Below are 17,217 nucleotides of genomic sequence, written 5' to 3'. Positions count from 1 at the left end.
TATTCATAATGCATTTTTCAATATAAGAAATTAATTTTAGTATTCGTAGATGCAGCAAGTGTGTTCGTAACAAGAGTTTTGTGACACGTACTGAGAGGCGAATTCCTCAATAGCCAGAATATAAAGGAGTTGGAGTTGAATTTAAAACAAATTATATATGCTATGTATACCAGGTTGTTTCAATTCTAAGCCATCACAGTATAAACTGGAGAAGTTATGAATATGGGGTTGTGCAGCGTAGAATTATACGACCACTTTTACTTTTTGATCTAACTAAGCAGTATTGACATTGATTAATGTATTGTATGGCCTGACTTTCCAATATAAAGATTACGTCTCCATATTGTTTGACTAGATAACCTGGGAGGAAGAGTACTATATGGCAGCTAGGGGCTGCTTAGTGTATGGTAACAATTCAAAAACTCACTCCACAGCCAATCTACGTATATATCAGTATCGTTAAAAGATTAAAATTATTAAACTATGCTTTGAAATTTTATACCTTAACCAAAATAATGGATTCAGCTGCTACATTGTTGATAGAGACTCTCTTGGAGTGATTTTTAAAAATAGACTTTTAAAGGAAAGCGTTTGTGTAGATGTTACACAACAGACTAAGAAATTGCATTTTGTCATTCTGAATCAAATACATACCATATTTGATATAAACTATTTTTAACAGCATTACAAAGACTAAGTAACGATATCTTTCAACAGAATGATTTAACGAGCTGATCGCTTTTAACATAACTCAGTTACGACGATAATAATGCTATCTATTTAAGTAAAAAACGTATGAATAGCAGGCACTTCTACGTTATAAGATCACAATTTTGATTCCGTTATTACTAAACCGAAAATTGTAAAGTATAAGTAAACACTTCAAATACATTTTAGTTTCATTAATTATTTTAATTTGTGTAACTTAAGATATATCTTGTAAGCTTATTTTTAGCTCAGTAGCTCCAAAACCACATATACACATCCAAATTTACTGGAGCATAAAGATTATAACTACACAATAAGTTCCCGAGAAGTTTTACATACATTGTAATACACCAAATCTAAAAAATACCGTAACTAATGTCAAAATAATAAAACTGAAAAATTAAAATTGGTAAAAGGAAGAAAAATCTGATATCACAAATCTACTAGAGATTCAAATTTTATCATACTTTTTTCATTTGTTAAAAACACAATGAATCAACAAATTGCATAAGACAAGTATAGAATTTATTTATTATAAATAAGAAGAAAATAAGTTGCAAGAAACAATAAAATTAAGATTAGTTTACGTGTCCATCGCAAAAGTTATTCATATCTCATTTTATTGTTTATATTGTAATTGATACTGTGTGACTAAATAGACTACATATACCGGGTGAGGTAGACCACCCGTGCAGTATGACTAACGCGAGTACCGTTTATTTATTGACATAAAACAAAGCTTTCCCCGTTTGACATAAAACGGGAAATTTAATTTAAACAAAATTTGAGTTGGTGGGTTAACATTAAAATAATCTTAAAAGTCGTCATGTGGTTTATCAGAATGAAGCTGAGTTTCTAGTGAGCAAAAAATCAGAATAAACAAAACTCAAACTGATAAAAAATACAGAGTGTTCTGTAAATTTCAACATTAAAAAATAGCCACCACTTTAATACGGATTGAGATAAGTGAATTATGTTTTCGCCAACGAGTTTCTTTTAACAAGACTTTTAACATTATGTACGATTTGTCCTATGCTCACATTTTAAAACGTTTCGATTCGAACACTCGACTCTTAATTTTGGAACATTCTATACATATAGTTTGATGAACATATTTTCAATTGACTCCTCAATAGAGAATTATGAGGAGAGTATTTCTTCGTTTTATGTCAATAGACCGTTCTCCCTTTACATACTGTAGGAGTGGCCTGCCTCTCCCACTATATTAATAATATTTTTAATTACGAAATAACTATTCTGATCCAATTTAATTCGATTTAGTTCTCGCATATTATGTACAAAATATAGAACTCATTAAACTGTGAAGTAAAGAATTTCAGTTAAGGATAATGTTCACACATAGTATGACAGTTTAAAGGGAATGATAAAACTGTGAAGATTATGAATAAATAACAAAACTTGACAAGATTATCTGTATAATTGTTTCTCCATCAAATAAAAAACATTTATCGTTTACGTCTCCACTCAAATTTTCAAATAATACAAGTGTTTAGAGCATTTCTTTATCAAAATAAAGAGGCTGGAAAAAACAATACTTTGAAATAAAATGTAATTATTTTCTTTAATATTAAAAACCTTTACATAGAAAGTTTACCACCTAGACAATTACACTCGGGTTGTTTGAACTTAAATTCCGTGAAAATGTTTCGTACGTAAATGGCCAATCTTAGTTTGATAAAGCAATGGTTTACCCTAATTTATTCCGTAACATGTTCCTCTATCAGTTCTTTATACGAAAGCTTCAGTTTAAACCCCAGACTGCGCATTTTCTCTCAAAGCAGCTTTAGTTCTGAGAGACGGTTTCTAGATTTCCACAACGGAGTACTCGTATTAAAGCTTGAAAGCAATCACTAAATATTTATAATGTATTCACAAGCACACTGTTTTAATCATTTGTCTAGCGGAGAGGTATTTGAGGGAATTAAGTGAAGGGTCGTGTAGGTTGGCACCAATGGACTCCCACGTTGCCCGGCAACCCCGGCTATTGCGATACTTCGGTGTTGAGATCAGTCAGTCAGTAGTTGAGAAGTCGCCCCTGGAGTGAGGTATCGCGCCTGCCGCTTCTCGTCCCGATGTCGAGTTCCATCTGAAGAGGCAGGAGGATCGTGACATCATTGACACAGTGAGTTTTGGATTTTTTTTTAAACTCGTTTACAATAAAAACCTTAAATTGAAAAACAGTGAGCTCAGAGATTACTGTAAATAGTTAACTTATGTGGCACTAAAGGTTTTAAATGGATAGATAGGTAATTACCGATTGAATGACATTAGTAAATAAAATTAAGTTCTTAATTTTAAAGCATTTATATTTTCCAAGATTTACTACACATTTCATTATGTTCTGCCATAATGTAGCTTTCCTTTCGAAAATGAAGTTAGGTTACAAATGATAGTCACTTTCAGCTTCAAAGTAGCAAACAAAAGTTCTTCTAAATAAAAAGGACAACAGTATACAGCACTCAACAGTGGTAAAACACTAGAACGTCTTGAATACTAAATAACAGGGAAACTTCAAATGATTCTAAATTATGCACAAAATATTGTATAAATGCTAATTTTATGCACAGTAAATGTGTTACAGACCAATACTCATTTACATGTACTATTCTTTTTGTATTGAAGGTAATCCATAACTAAGCAAAGGTATAAATCTTGTTAAAATTCTAAGTTTTTGCATAACGCTTAATTTAATTATTTCAAGAAACCGATTAGTTTACTAGGATAACTTAGTGTGAGTCTCCATGTTTACTAATAAACATTCGGTTAATAGTAATTGTATATTTTGCCATCATAAATTGAGCAACCTATTCTTCAAGCCTTTACTCATAAACTAAAACTGAAGGGACTCTGCTCATATTGGGATTTTTTATGAAATTTGGAAATTGTGTATAGTATTTGATAATTATAACAAGAAAATTATATCACCAAATAGGCAGGTATTCTGTGGTTTCCTTAAATGCAATAACTCATGTTTCCTAACTAGACTTCTTTTTAATTTCAAAAAAACCATATGTGTCACACTTGCATTTGCTTTTTCTGAATTTTAATGAATTAAACACATTCTGTCGTATGTCATATTTATATTATTGATGCCTTATTTTGTATTATTTTGAAGGTTTTTTAAACTCATCAATTGTTAAAAACGCCTAACATAATATTACAAACAAGTGGTTTTACAATTAGTTGTTTGTTAATGATCTATGAAGCCACAACAGGTCTGGTCAATCTTAAGTGTTACTAAGGTACGTTTATATATGTATTCAACGTTATATGTATGTTCATTACTAATTTAGTTAGTTCATGAGGATTCAGTAATGTTAAAACCTTTTATGAAGTAGTCTCTCTAGCCGATACTTGTATGCACATCATATTGATGAGCGTCGAACGATAATTTTATCTTAAATAACTTGCAACATCATAAATTATATGAGCGGATTTATAGTAATGGAAATATTTTATATTTGAAGATCCTAAAATGATATTGGTTTGTTAAACCGGCATTAGTCGCTCTAGGTTTGAAGCCTCGATTGTCGTGTACTACCCGAGAGATCGAGTTATATCTATGGAAATCGCCGCAAAAAAGTAATTTTTCACAATCAATACGAAAGTTTTAACTTAAACAGAGATTTTTAAAGCAATAATTTTTTTAATATAAAAGAGAATACGTTTTTATACAATTGTAAAGTTTATTGAATACAAGTTTTTTGTATTTCAGTTGTACCTAGCTTTTTTTAATCACTATTCATATTATAGAAGCAGTAAATAAATAAAAGTAAACTTCGTTTAATTCATTTAGTATTAATATCAGTAAAACTAAGAGCACATCCAAAAACAAAATTCCCTTGTAAAAAGAACACGACGCAAACAAAACATCCTCCGTTTTCGCCTATTTTGTTGGGGTTGTTTTGTTTTTAATCAGGTAGATAAAAGGATGGTGCAAACTGAGAATACTTAATTTAAACCATATCAAACGTAACAAGGAACTATTGTATTGTTTATAACCCTGATTGGTCTTAAAAGACTATGGGATTGAACATTTATACTACTTTTTCCACAATTTTCTTAATAAAAAATAATGTCTAGATTCGACATTACATTTACAAAAATTGTGCAAAGGTAAAATTTATAAATATATAAATGGTTCATAAGCTCCTAATTTATGAAATCCTTGGTATAAAAATATATGTATTACGAAGTGTGTTAATCAGTTTTATTTCATTGTTACTTTATATCAAGTATTATACGGTGTTTTTGCTGAATAAAGCAATGCAGCTAGGTTACATATGTTCAGACATGGCCAAAAGCTAATTGAGCCTGTTCTTGCCGACTGCATATGGAGCCTGTTTTGGTCCTGACTGAGCCTGACTATACGTGATCACGGGCTAGAGCTATGGAACACCTAGACCTACACTACTGTACGAACACAACACGATAAAGTAGTTTTATTACAAATTCGACCAAACAAACAGGTACAATTTCTCATCAGCTCAAGCCAAACAACAAATTGATGCTGTCATCAGAAAGCTATTCACTTTGATCGTTACGTCGTATATTGCCGTTTATGTAATCGCTTCTGACTTGTCCTGTCTGTTTTCTGAGTGGGTGAAAAATAATCACTGATATCAGCTGCAGTATATTTGACCCATTGCGGTTAAATACATCGTAAGTAAATGAATCCACAGAATCCGGCTTTGCTTTGAAAAATTAATCCACTATTATCTACTCACTCCACTTACAGGTCACTTCAATTAACCGTAGATATGATGATAAAAAATATTGGCTTATAGTACATGTCATTATATGCATGAGCCAATAGCAATTAATACTCCCTCCGATCAATTATATTACAGAACAATCATAATAAATATAATAAAACACTGCGGACCTTGTAAGTTTTGTTGTCACGTCGTAAAATTTATAATGTAGTTATTACGTCATATTAATAATGAACAGCCTAAACTGATTCACCAGACTCGTGACTGGCAATTTTAACGTTTTACACGTTTTAAGAATTATTAAATAAATATCTCATATTTATTTTAGGTTTAAACTCTCTCTTTCTCTTACTAATACTTAAGCGCAACAGTTCATAATAATCTAATCCTATGAAATTTACAATGTTCCTCGCGTACAAAATGTTAACGCGTAAACCTTCACCCGGAAAATTTGCGTCTACTTTGCATTAAAAATCCCTCCGTGAAACTGTGCCCTTCCAGCTCTTTGTTGAGGAACACCTACTTAAAATATTATTCCTAAGCGGAAGGATTCTTCGTTGTGGCGTAGAGTTAAATTGTAGACATTCTGGGACTGTTTGACGATTTCATTTTTCTGTATGACATACAAATTCCAACAGCGACTATTAGCAGGGCTAGGCATTTTGTTGTAGAATTCCTCTCTATAGTACGAGCCACTTAAATATGTTGAAGGTTTTGTTATGTATTACCTATTATGTTATGTACGTACCTAACATCTTTAAATGTTTAAAAATGTTAGGCCTTACATAAACAAAATCAATACGTTATCCACTTTCTTATCCAAAATTAAGGGTTTCTGTTATCCCTCGGTTCAATCTAATTTAGTACTTTACATACACCACTCAATCACACCTTTCAATTCCCATTGCTCAATGTAGAATTAATTTTAATTATATTGGGTACTCAACATTGTATGTACTATAATTCTAATAGCATAGGTAGGCCTTGTTTTAACAGTTTTACCTTCAGTGTGTTTTCTGATTTCCAACTACTTACAATAGTAATTAATTTTTTTAGTTTCCTACCAACAACAATGCGGTGGCGACCACAACACCGGCCGACCACTCCCACTTCCTACACCACCACCACTGTCCACATCTGATATCTTATCTCACGCCTTATCTCCTCACCACAAACACCTCAAGTCTGCATATATTTACTAAATCAGAAAAATATTTAAAAATAAACATTTTCGTATAATAGTTGTTTCAGAATCTTGGCTTGAGCCAGGTATTAAGGCAAAATATGTCTTTATCGGGATACATTCTTTTAAGGAATGACAGGATAAATAAAGTGAGGGGTGGGATGGCAACATACGTGAAGGAGGAGCTTAAGCCTAAATTATTTTCACTTGACTGAATACTTGACTAAACCCGAATTTATTTTTGTAGAAATTAGCTTGCTTGGCTCAGTTTGGTGTGCCACCGCCCAACCAAGGTCGGTCATCTGACGGACTTTGAAAACGCCCTTTCGCGTAGTCGATGTATGCTCATCGGTGATTCCAACATAGTCTTATTCATGGACAATCAACGTTACGACTACAAGCTACTTACTACTTATGTTATGTTTGATTCTTGCAACTTGACTATACTGCCACTGGAATTTGCACGCCACACTATAGAGACAGACACTCTAAATGACCTCATAGCTGTCTCTAACCCACAAGATATCGTCCACCATGGGCAGCTTCCAATGTCATCTGTGTTAAAAAAAAATGATCTCATCTATTGTGTGTCTCCTGTCAAAATTCCTAGGGCCTCGACTATATTCATCAATTATAGAAATTTAAACAAGTTGAGTGAGGTTGCTTTTATAACTGGTGTTCTAAATTGCCCATGGTAAGACACTGAAGTTTTGCAGAATGTTGATGACATAGTAGAAGCTTTCAACCAAATAATCTTATCAATACGGCAAACACGCACCACTTATCACTAAGCGGGTTTCAAAAATACATCCTGTTCCTTGGATCACAGCAGACATTGGTAGACTAATGGTCAAACGAGACTCACTTTTTGGAAAGCTAAAAAAACAAATTAGATGACGATGAGATAATGGCATAATACTGATATCTGAGAAATAGGGTCAAACAGCTTCTAAAAAGTTCTCGTCTACAATACACCCACAGGTGTTTTTCAAGAACAAAAACAATATTCCCAAGATTTATGGCGCAGTCAAAGGTCTTGGTCTGGGTAAGCAGAAGGAGTCGTCAAGCCCATGTTCCATTAAATTAGCTGAATTGGTCTTTCGCATTCTGCGGTCAAACAAGTAGCCATCATTTAGTAGAGAAGTATATTTTGAGGTATTTTGCTGCCCAAACCGTCAGAGGAGGTGAGTTCTAGGAATCTTCTTTCAAGCAAATCATCCAAATTATTGTTTCTAAGGTATTGATGTATTAGCCGTATAACAAGCAATGCTCTAGGTTTTTATCAAATCCCAATTCGGTTTATAAAATACATCTTGTTTGTTACATACCATTAGAGCTATTTTCCAAAAGTTCTTTAGGACTTGAGTATTCCCTCAGTAGAAGTCTGCTCTTGTTCGTCCCTTACAAAACACCTCAGGCCCCTTTCATTTGTCAGGATTTTAGGCCGATTACCATCTTGCCCGCTCTATTTAAAGGCCTTGAAAGAGTCGTGCACTGTCAAATTACCGAGTACTTGACCAAACAGAACATCGTAAGTGAAAGCCAATCAGATTTTCGTTCAGATTACAGTACCGAATCGTCACTTCTTCGTATCGACATACGAAAAGCTTAACAGGGCACGATTCTTATTTTCTTTGTTTTTTCAAAGGCATTTAGTTGTGTAAATGATAAACCTTAGGTTTTTATGAACGGATTGTTTCTTGGCTGAGGTCATATCTTTCTGGTCGGCGGCAGTGTGTTTAAGTTGTTGACGAAACGTCAGACTGTGAATGAGTTACTTGTGGTGTATTCCAAGGCTTAATACAAGGACCTCTTTGTTCGTACTTCATGCGAACGACATAACATTAAGTATTGATCATTGTAAATATCACATGTATGCCGACGTCCTTCAAATATACTTCCACTTAAGGCCAAGTACAATAAACTATTGCATTCATTAATTTAGGCATTTCTAATCTAATCGAACGTACAAAAATAACAGTATAAATTTAAATAGTAGTGAGACTAAACCAATTATTAATACTCATTTTCGGCTAAAATATCAAAGTAAATGGTCAAGTTGTGCCTTACTGTACCAAAGTAAAGAGTCTTGGGGAACTATCAACACAAAACTCACATGAAACAATGCCGTAGTTGAGATCTGCAACAAAGTGTCTGCATGTATACACTCGCTGAAAAGTCATCAAAACGTTTTACCACCTCGGTTGGTAATTAATTAAACTAATTCTGCTGGAGCTACTGCAACTCTGTCTTAAATTACATGGTGAAATAATCCAATAAATAATTGGTTAAATAATGCAAAGGACTCACAGTTACTACTGTTTACGCTACGCTTTTGCCGTACCAAGAGATGACGTATATCCGACCAAGTCTTTTAAAGCTAGCTGGTCAGAAATCTGCAAAATTCTCTCTTTTGCTCATTCTTTTATCCACACGCAATTTCCAAAATATTTCTCTAACAATTTTGAGTTTGTAGCACAAAGGAGTGCAAGTGGGTCAATATCCGGGTCTTCAGTCCTGCGTATGCCCCACCATTAAACTGTTGCGTATGATAAACCATTTACAGTATCGGATTGCTGACTGTGGAAATTCCTGCCTGTTAAAATCACCCCAATATCCATCCATTCCCTGTTTTGGTTTCATTAAAACAGTATTTAATGGAGCGATGATTGCGGCTGTTGCCTCAAGACTTCAAAAACCGTTATTTGAACATTTTTTTCAAATAATTTATTCCATCACAATCAGACCATATGATGAGGTGGATGGCTTCGTCAATGGTGTTAAAATATAAATATTCAGCCATTCCCTGTTTTGGTTTCATTAAAACAGTATTTCATGGAGCGATGATTGCGGCTCAAGACTTCAAAAACCGTTATTTGAAATTAGAAAAGATTGTTTATTAGGTTTTTTCAAGAATTCATAAACTGCTCTCAGGATTATGTTGCACAAAACAAAACAACACTTATTAAAAGAACTGAGCAAAACAGCAAAGGAGTTTAATAACAGTTTTTTATCCTAAGGATTGTTATTTATGACTTGTAGTACGGTAATTCCCTTACGACAGCAATCCAGAATTTTTTTGCCTTATGGTAACATTTTTTTCAAATAATTTATTCCATCACAATCAGACCATATGATGAGGTGGATGGCTTCGTCAATGGTGTTAAAACATAAATAAACTATTTAAAATTCAGAACACTATGGCCACAAAATACTAGCAAATAAGAAACAATGGAAATCGTTAAAACACGATCACACACGAATGAAGGAATTATAAGAACGAAAGGACAGGAGCTAAGTAACCCCAGTACCGTAACTGTGTTGGGTTCGCCGTTATATCCTTGCACTTATCATATCCCTTTTTAGGGAGCACTTGATCGAACTTTTTTCTTACGTACGGTGATACAAAGTCCGCCGGTCGTCTGGAACCAGCCCCCTTCACCTTTTTTGAATACCTGCCAATAAGTTTTGAGCGCTCTGGTACAGTTAATTATTACAAACAGCCACTTTATATATCTTACCATGAAATAATGATAGGAGTGACACCCTAACAAGTGTTTAAACTCCCGTGACTGGTTGGAGTAGAGTTTCTGCAGACCAATAGATCACTATTGTTCTGATTTAGTCACCATTATTTCAAAATAAAGCCTTGTCACACCTAAGAACGCTTCGGGATAAATGTACGTTCTTCCCAGAGTCCCTCTTGAAAATTATAAATTCAACACAATGCTTTTAAACCTTCTTTGAGCTCTAGGTGCAAATACATTTTATAAGGATACAACCTTTTGTCCAGAATTCATCCAATAGACATAAATTTAAAAGTTGGATGTCTCATTTTACAGGCAAATTTAGGGCTAAGAAGCCATCTCTTAACGCAACCTGGGGGTCAACGGCTTAAGATAGCGGAATCGGCTTTTCTCTACGATGCATTTTTAAAGCTCCCAAGGCACTGTGCTTCGAGATAACTTCCTTGAATACTATATATCGGGGTGCAAGTAAAACCTTTTGTAGATAAAGCTATGCATTTTCACAGAATGTCTGACTCATAGCTTCAGGGAGTCACATAAGTTTTATGGTTTAAGACTTAATTAAACAACATATTTCAAAACCAAATAGTATTAGTTAGCTTTATTCATAAACAAGGAAGGAGTGCGGTGCACTACGTGTCGCGTAGCATGTTGAACGAAAGATTTCAAACCTAAATCTCCACTCATATTTGCAGAATTACTAACCAAACTTAAAAAGCTCCATAACCGTTTTATATATTTGGTCTTAATCAGAGCACAACTTCTCAAGTGATGAATTTTTAAAATTGCAGTTTGGTTGAAAAGCAAAACAATCGGCACCTGCATTCGTTGTCACTGACATCAAAAGTGAGTTATTATTTGAAAAATATTGGCTTTTTATGTCTAAACGAAGAAATAAACAAGCCAAATCATAATTTTACTCCCGTTATTGTAGGTGTGATGGTTAGTTTGTGGTTAAATTTCAAACTCGGCTATCCAAACGTGTTGATCTGATCTTTCTGTTAAAGCACTGTCTTTTGACTTTTTGAACCCTATAAACAATAGATTTCCTCCTACAATTTCAAGTCTCTGGCACTTTTAAGAGTTATCGCACAGATAGACAGACAGACAGACAAGGACACGATTTTAAGAAAACCCTCTCGAACCTACAACGGAGCATCGAAGGACAGAGTGCAACAGAAAACAGGAAATGGTAACTAGGGGGCTGTTACGACCTCACCACGGGTCTGTTGTACTGCTTGCATTGCATATCAACTAAGTGCATAGACCTTTGACCTATTTAGTAAAACCTTTCCTGCTCTTTGACCTATTCATTCCAAATAGATATTTTCCTTTGACTAAGAGGAATCAACGTACATACCGTGTTTCAAGTCTTTATGACCTGTCTGTCAATATTAATCGTACAGATGGACAGGTAGTCGACTGGACAGACAGACAGGAAGTGACACAATTTTAAGGAGAACTTTATATAAAACCAGCCAATCCAGTAAAGTAACTTCATCACATGTGGTGTTAGTGTACTCTTATAACCGCTCCAATAACATATCATCTAATTGAAATTTAAATATGGTATATATTGTAACTCAGACAACGTGGATACTAGCCGGCTAGGCGGTACTAATAGGTTGACCCGGTATTGATATTTCTATTTCAGTACTTAACACAAAATACATACATTATTGGATGTATTAGCGCATATGACAGTATATCATTTGGACATTTCTATATATCAGTTTAACAAATTTTATTGAGTATTGATTACACTAAAACCATTGCAATAAAATAATACATTTTTTGTATAGTTGTTAGAAAAACTGACGTATGACGGACGTATTTTGAAATCTTATTACTTTTGATTATCCAGCGTATGACAAATCGCGGATTCTGGCTATTCGGCTTATGACAACTCGCGTCCTCTGGAAGTGTTTCGTGTTTACATGTAGACTACCCGACTTTTAGAAGCTTTGTGCTTCTATTTATTCGGCGTATGACAGCTGTTGACTCCGTCAAATTAGGCTTAGCAAGTACCTGGTCATTGGAAGCTTATGGTTATCCATTGTCTGACAAATCATGGCGTCTGGGAGTACTTAGCCTTTGGAAATACCTGGCCTACAGAGGCGAACATTAATTGCAATTGGACTATAGAAAACTGTATGAGGTGGCGTCGTATACCCCTCTTAATTAATGTAATTAATATGTAACATTAATTACATATCATATCATACTAATTATTCTGAAATTACGTGGTTTATTATAACAAAAGAAAATACTTCACTTCAAAAGTACGATTGAAAAACGGCCTCATTAAAAGTCTGGTGAATGCTAACTCTTCCATAAGTGTGTGGGGTGTCCCGCTTAGTATTGATCAGATAGTAATGAATGATAGGTAACTCATTTTAAACATTCCATTAATATGCAGCTAAACGCTTGTTTGTCTTTCTTGCAATATTTAACTTTTTTTTATTAATTAAACGATAAAATACAATACGTTTAAGTTTTGTTTAACGAAAGACCAATACAAATAGCACAAAACCTATTAAAACCTTTGGATGCGTATTGATTATATAGGATTGCATCTACATGCAATCATAAAACCTTAACAATATGAAGAAATGTAAAAAAATCTTAACTATAAATTTGCCTTGGACCTGCAGTGAAATAAGCAGTGTACTGTGTAAAAATAACATGTTGAAGTTTCGATTAGAATGCATACTGACTGAGTATATTTATGTGTTTACTGATTAGAGCTTAAAACTCAATGTCAAAAATCTTCAATATAAAGCTAATGCTGGTTTCTATTTGTGTAAATCAATTTGTTGTAAATTTTAAGAGAATTTTTGCAACCAGGGCCACTACGCGGTACTTTTTAGAAGGAAACTATACTTTACGCAGTCACTTTCTTGTTTACACGATTTAAATTATTTTAAAGATACCAAGATTAAAGTGCAATTCTGCATAGAGGCTCAAAGTTTCTGTAAAGTTTCTTAATGAGCTAAACCGGCCTAAGTGAAGAATGAAGCACTGGTAAATGCCGTTATTTTAAGCATTCCATGGGTTACTATTTGAATATTTAGCTGATTCTTACTGTAAATCAAAAATGCCCATACTATGCTGTAATAAATTAAACCTTAATTCAAACTTTTATTACTCCCCACGATTTGTTGGTGGTGAGGGAAAAGGGGGTACCACTTCACCTATTTATAGATGTCTCTGATGTCAAAACGATGTAAAGGTTCGTCTTGAACGTCTTCGTCGCCGACTTTCTTTGGATCTCTTTAGACGAACATGACTCCAGATTCCAGGTGTTCTGAGTCTGAGACAGCGTCAGATTCCAGACGCTGCGTTAAGAGGAAGATAAACTGGAGCTTAACTCAACAATCACACTAAACTCAAAAGATAATTAAAGTCACATCTGACTAATCTGTGTCAAATAATATTTGTGTTTAATATAAATTTGAGTTCAAATACTTTAATAAACATAAGTAACTTTCTAACTAGGCATATAACTAATCAGAGATATGGAGTAGGCCTATATATCTCACATTGGTATAATGTGACCAACAATATGGCGCAGCGATCCAGTATTTGCTATCTAGAGAAGTTCGTGTGTAATCACGAGTATTTAAAGTTAAATGCATTAATGCCGATAAAGTAAATTAACTACACAATGTTTAATCTCGTATCAATTACAACGCAAGACATTCCTTTTTCAGTTGTCCATGTCTAGTTTCATAAGAGTTTCAACACCCATGGCTTGAGTCAAAGCGTACTTTGACCTGTAGTACAGGACAACCTCAAACATATAAAGGCAAGATAAAATCAATAGTTTAAGCTGCCTGAATGCTTCTCTACACGACTCTCTAACTTTATACCTTAATACTCTTTCCAGCTTGAATGTAGAACAGCTACCTCCAAATTCTTAAGCATACTCCACATGAGTAAGAATCAAACCAAAATAGTCTGTTCTTAATAGCTCTATGGAGCAGATTTGCGCTAGGTTACGCAAGGCCTGAGTTAACTCTTGAGAATACGGTCATTGTGATCGTTCTATGTCAACCCTCTGTCGTGGTGTATTCCAAGAAACTGTCTAGAATAATTTGTCTCCTCTATGACTTCATCATCCACCATAACATTTTTTTTGTTTAGTTTATTACGTTGCAAAAGGCATTATTAGCAAGTTGGATTTTGAATTATTTGTTTGCAAACTCATTGTATCGAAATTACGGATGCATTAATTTAAATCGAAAAATTATTTGATTTCTAATTAAGCTGACGATTTGTTCTTTACACAAATAGTCGTGTCTTCAGCGTAATGAATCACTTTATCTCTCTGGATAGATGGACTTTAGTCCATTGACATAGAGATTAAAAAGAATTGGGCCAAGAATTGATTCCTCGGGGACACCTTAGGTTACGTGCATTTTACCAGACATGACATTCTCGATTTGTACACACTGAACCCTAAGATATGACAAGATCCATTTGTGCGACAGACCTCGAGTGCCGAATTCCTCTAACTGGTACAACGATGTCGCACGGTGCACGCAGTCAAGTCTTCAGAGAGGCCAAACAATTCTGAGCACATATTCTCTCTTCCCCAACCTATCGACAACAAGTTACACAGTTACACTAGGTTTGAGACTGCATCGACTGTTGATTTGTTTTTTTCTAAATCCATATTTATCTGCATCTAAGATTTCAAAACGTGAAATAAAAGTTTCCAATCGTGCTAAAAAGATCTTTTCAAAAGGATTCCTGATGGCAGACAAGATTTAAAATAGGGCAATAATTGCTAACTATGCAAAGATTGTCTTTTTTGGAAATTTGAGTGATTTTAGTTGTGTTTAACATATCTGGAAAGGTGCCAATTTCAAAGAAAAAATTTATCAATTTGTTCAATGGTGCCAATTGTTTGGAGCATTGTTTGAGTAGCCAAGACGATGTGCCATGGATTTCACAAGACTTCCTGGACCGGAGGTCCTGCATGACCCGAGCTACCTCCTCCTCACAGGAGCCAAAGCCACTGACGTCACCGGCCACCGAGAAACTTGTATACGAGCGGGAGATTATTTCATGTTATTATCTGATACGTGTACAGAGCTGAAATATTTACTGAATAAATCAGCAACCACTGAAGTATCCTTTATTTTTTGTTTACTGTCGTAGATTTGGATTTTATTTGATTTTTTGGGAAAGTTAGACATATTCATGATTTGACCAGGTCGTCTTTGAAAAACTTCATAGGATTTAAAACTTCTCTCAATTTCACAAGCCTTGGCGACCTTAATGGTTTGTCAACGAGTATACACTTCTATAATTTTGGATTTTTTAAATTCTGTCCTGACGTAAATGAAGTAATAAAGCATAATTTTCTCTCTAGATATCAGAACTCCACGAGTTACAAAAGTGCATTTTTGGAAATTCGGAGGGTTTTAGTTTTTTAAAAGGACATGTTGTGTCCAAGTAAAATAAAAAAAACGTTCATTAAACGAATTGCACTCGTAGATCTTATTCGAAATCTCGGAAGTGAACGAAGAAAGTCCAAGACTCGCCATCAAAGTCTTCTAATTTGGTAGACGTAAACCTATATGTCTGGGGTTAGAGGATTGTGTATAGGCTATTGCTGTCAATTTTATTTGGATTTCGCCCATCTTCGGCTACGCTAGATTTATACTTGAGAAGACTACATGTCTTTTACATAAATATTCTAAAACGCCCACAATTTAGGAGTAATGTAGGTGGTTATGGGGGGGGAGAAAATATGTTTCCAGAATCACGCCATGTAAAGTGTTGATAAAAGATCATAGTAAACACTCTAAATGTTCACTACATAGTAATTGCAACGCAAACTGTTCAACTTTTGGCTGATTTGTGAAGGAATTAATACATTCACTCATAATACATGCTAATTATTTTAGGAAGATAACCTACGAATAAATATATTCAGCAAGTAATCGAAATCTATATTATACTTTAGGCCATGAAGAAAGTTTATTTTTAAGCCGACTTTACATAAATATGCTTACGCCATCAGCCATATGAGAGAATTTCAGGAATAATGTTTTCACTCAAATATCTGTATATTAAAACTTATATCCCACTTTTAAATTTTATATTTTTATGGTTTATGCTATATAATGTGGACTTGTGAACACGGTATTGAAGTAGTTTTTATTTAATCAAACCAAACTTGGCGCGGACATGATAATTACACGTGCTTGAATAAGTTCATTAACCAACCTCTCTCAATAAAAGGTTTCCCGTGGCGGTTCATCGCGTTTGTAATTGTTTATCACAGCCTCTGTACCACACATCAAAGAGGAGACCTTTTAACCGTTCCAATCAATTTTTACTGATACATGTTCAATATTGCGAAAGGGAATACAGTAATTATAGCCAATATCACGCAGAGCAAAACTGCTTCTTATAGTTTTTTTGTACATCGTTAGTTTAAAAATATACAACATCGTACGAAAGTTTTAAACAAGTATAACCTACTAAAGCCTTATAAAAATGCGAGCGAACTGGATAACTATCGCAAATTCTAGCGAATTCAGACAAAATTGATATGTAAATATTAATTGAATTGCATTTATATAAGTTAGTTGCTACATAGCTTCATTCTACACCAAATGTGACTTCACATTTATACATATTTATAAAATATATAAAAGTTTTATATTTTAACATTTTCGCAGTTTTAAAAACATTTTATTTCAACTAGTGCCCACCCAATATATACTCAATACCTTGTATTACTTTTAAATTATTTAAAACATCTAAAGCAGTATATTTCCTAACACCTTTACGTAACGTCCGTTAGAAATGTCTAATAGAGTTTTATACGTAAACTATTGTTAGGTAATATAAAACTGTAATTTCCCTTCGGGTCTGTTCTTGTAATGTTTCAATATAGTGGCCATACAATATTTTTTGTAAAGTTTACGACAACACAGCAGCAATACGAGTGAATCAATAATTACCAAGATTGTCATCTGTTTTGATTTAAACCGAGCACGATCTCTTTAACATACCCGAAGTGGAGGGTTAATATGCCGTATTA

General features: G+C 34.1%; 1 protein-coding gene across 1 annotated transcript in view; it reads left to right on the top strand.

Annotated features, from left to right (window-relative positions):
- The first annotated feature begins 2,738 nt into the window (after positions 1-2,738).
- LOC124354107 overlaps positions 2,739-17,217 on the top strand; it is a 30,957-nt gene continuing 16,478 nt past the window's right edge. Inside the window, exon 1 of the mRNA XM_046804322.1 lies at positions 2,739-2,851. The gene's annotated coding sequence lies outside the window, so the exon portion shown is untranslated. The remainder of the gene's footprint in view (positions 2,852-17,217) is intronic.

This window comes from Homalodisca vitripennis, chromosome 2 (genome assembly GCF_021130785.1).
Source record: "Homalodisca vitripennis isolate AUS2020 chromosome 2, UT_GWSS_2.1, whole genome shotgun sequence".
Lineage (NCBI taxonomy): Eukaryota > Metazoa > Arthropoda > Insecta > Hemiptera > Cicadellidae > Homalodisca > Homalodisca vitripennis.
This window is presented reverse-complemented; position numbering and strand designations above follow the sequence as displayed.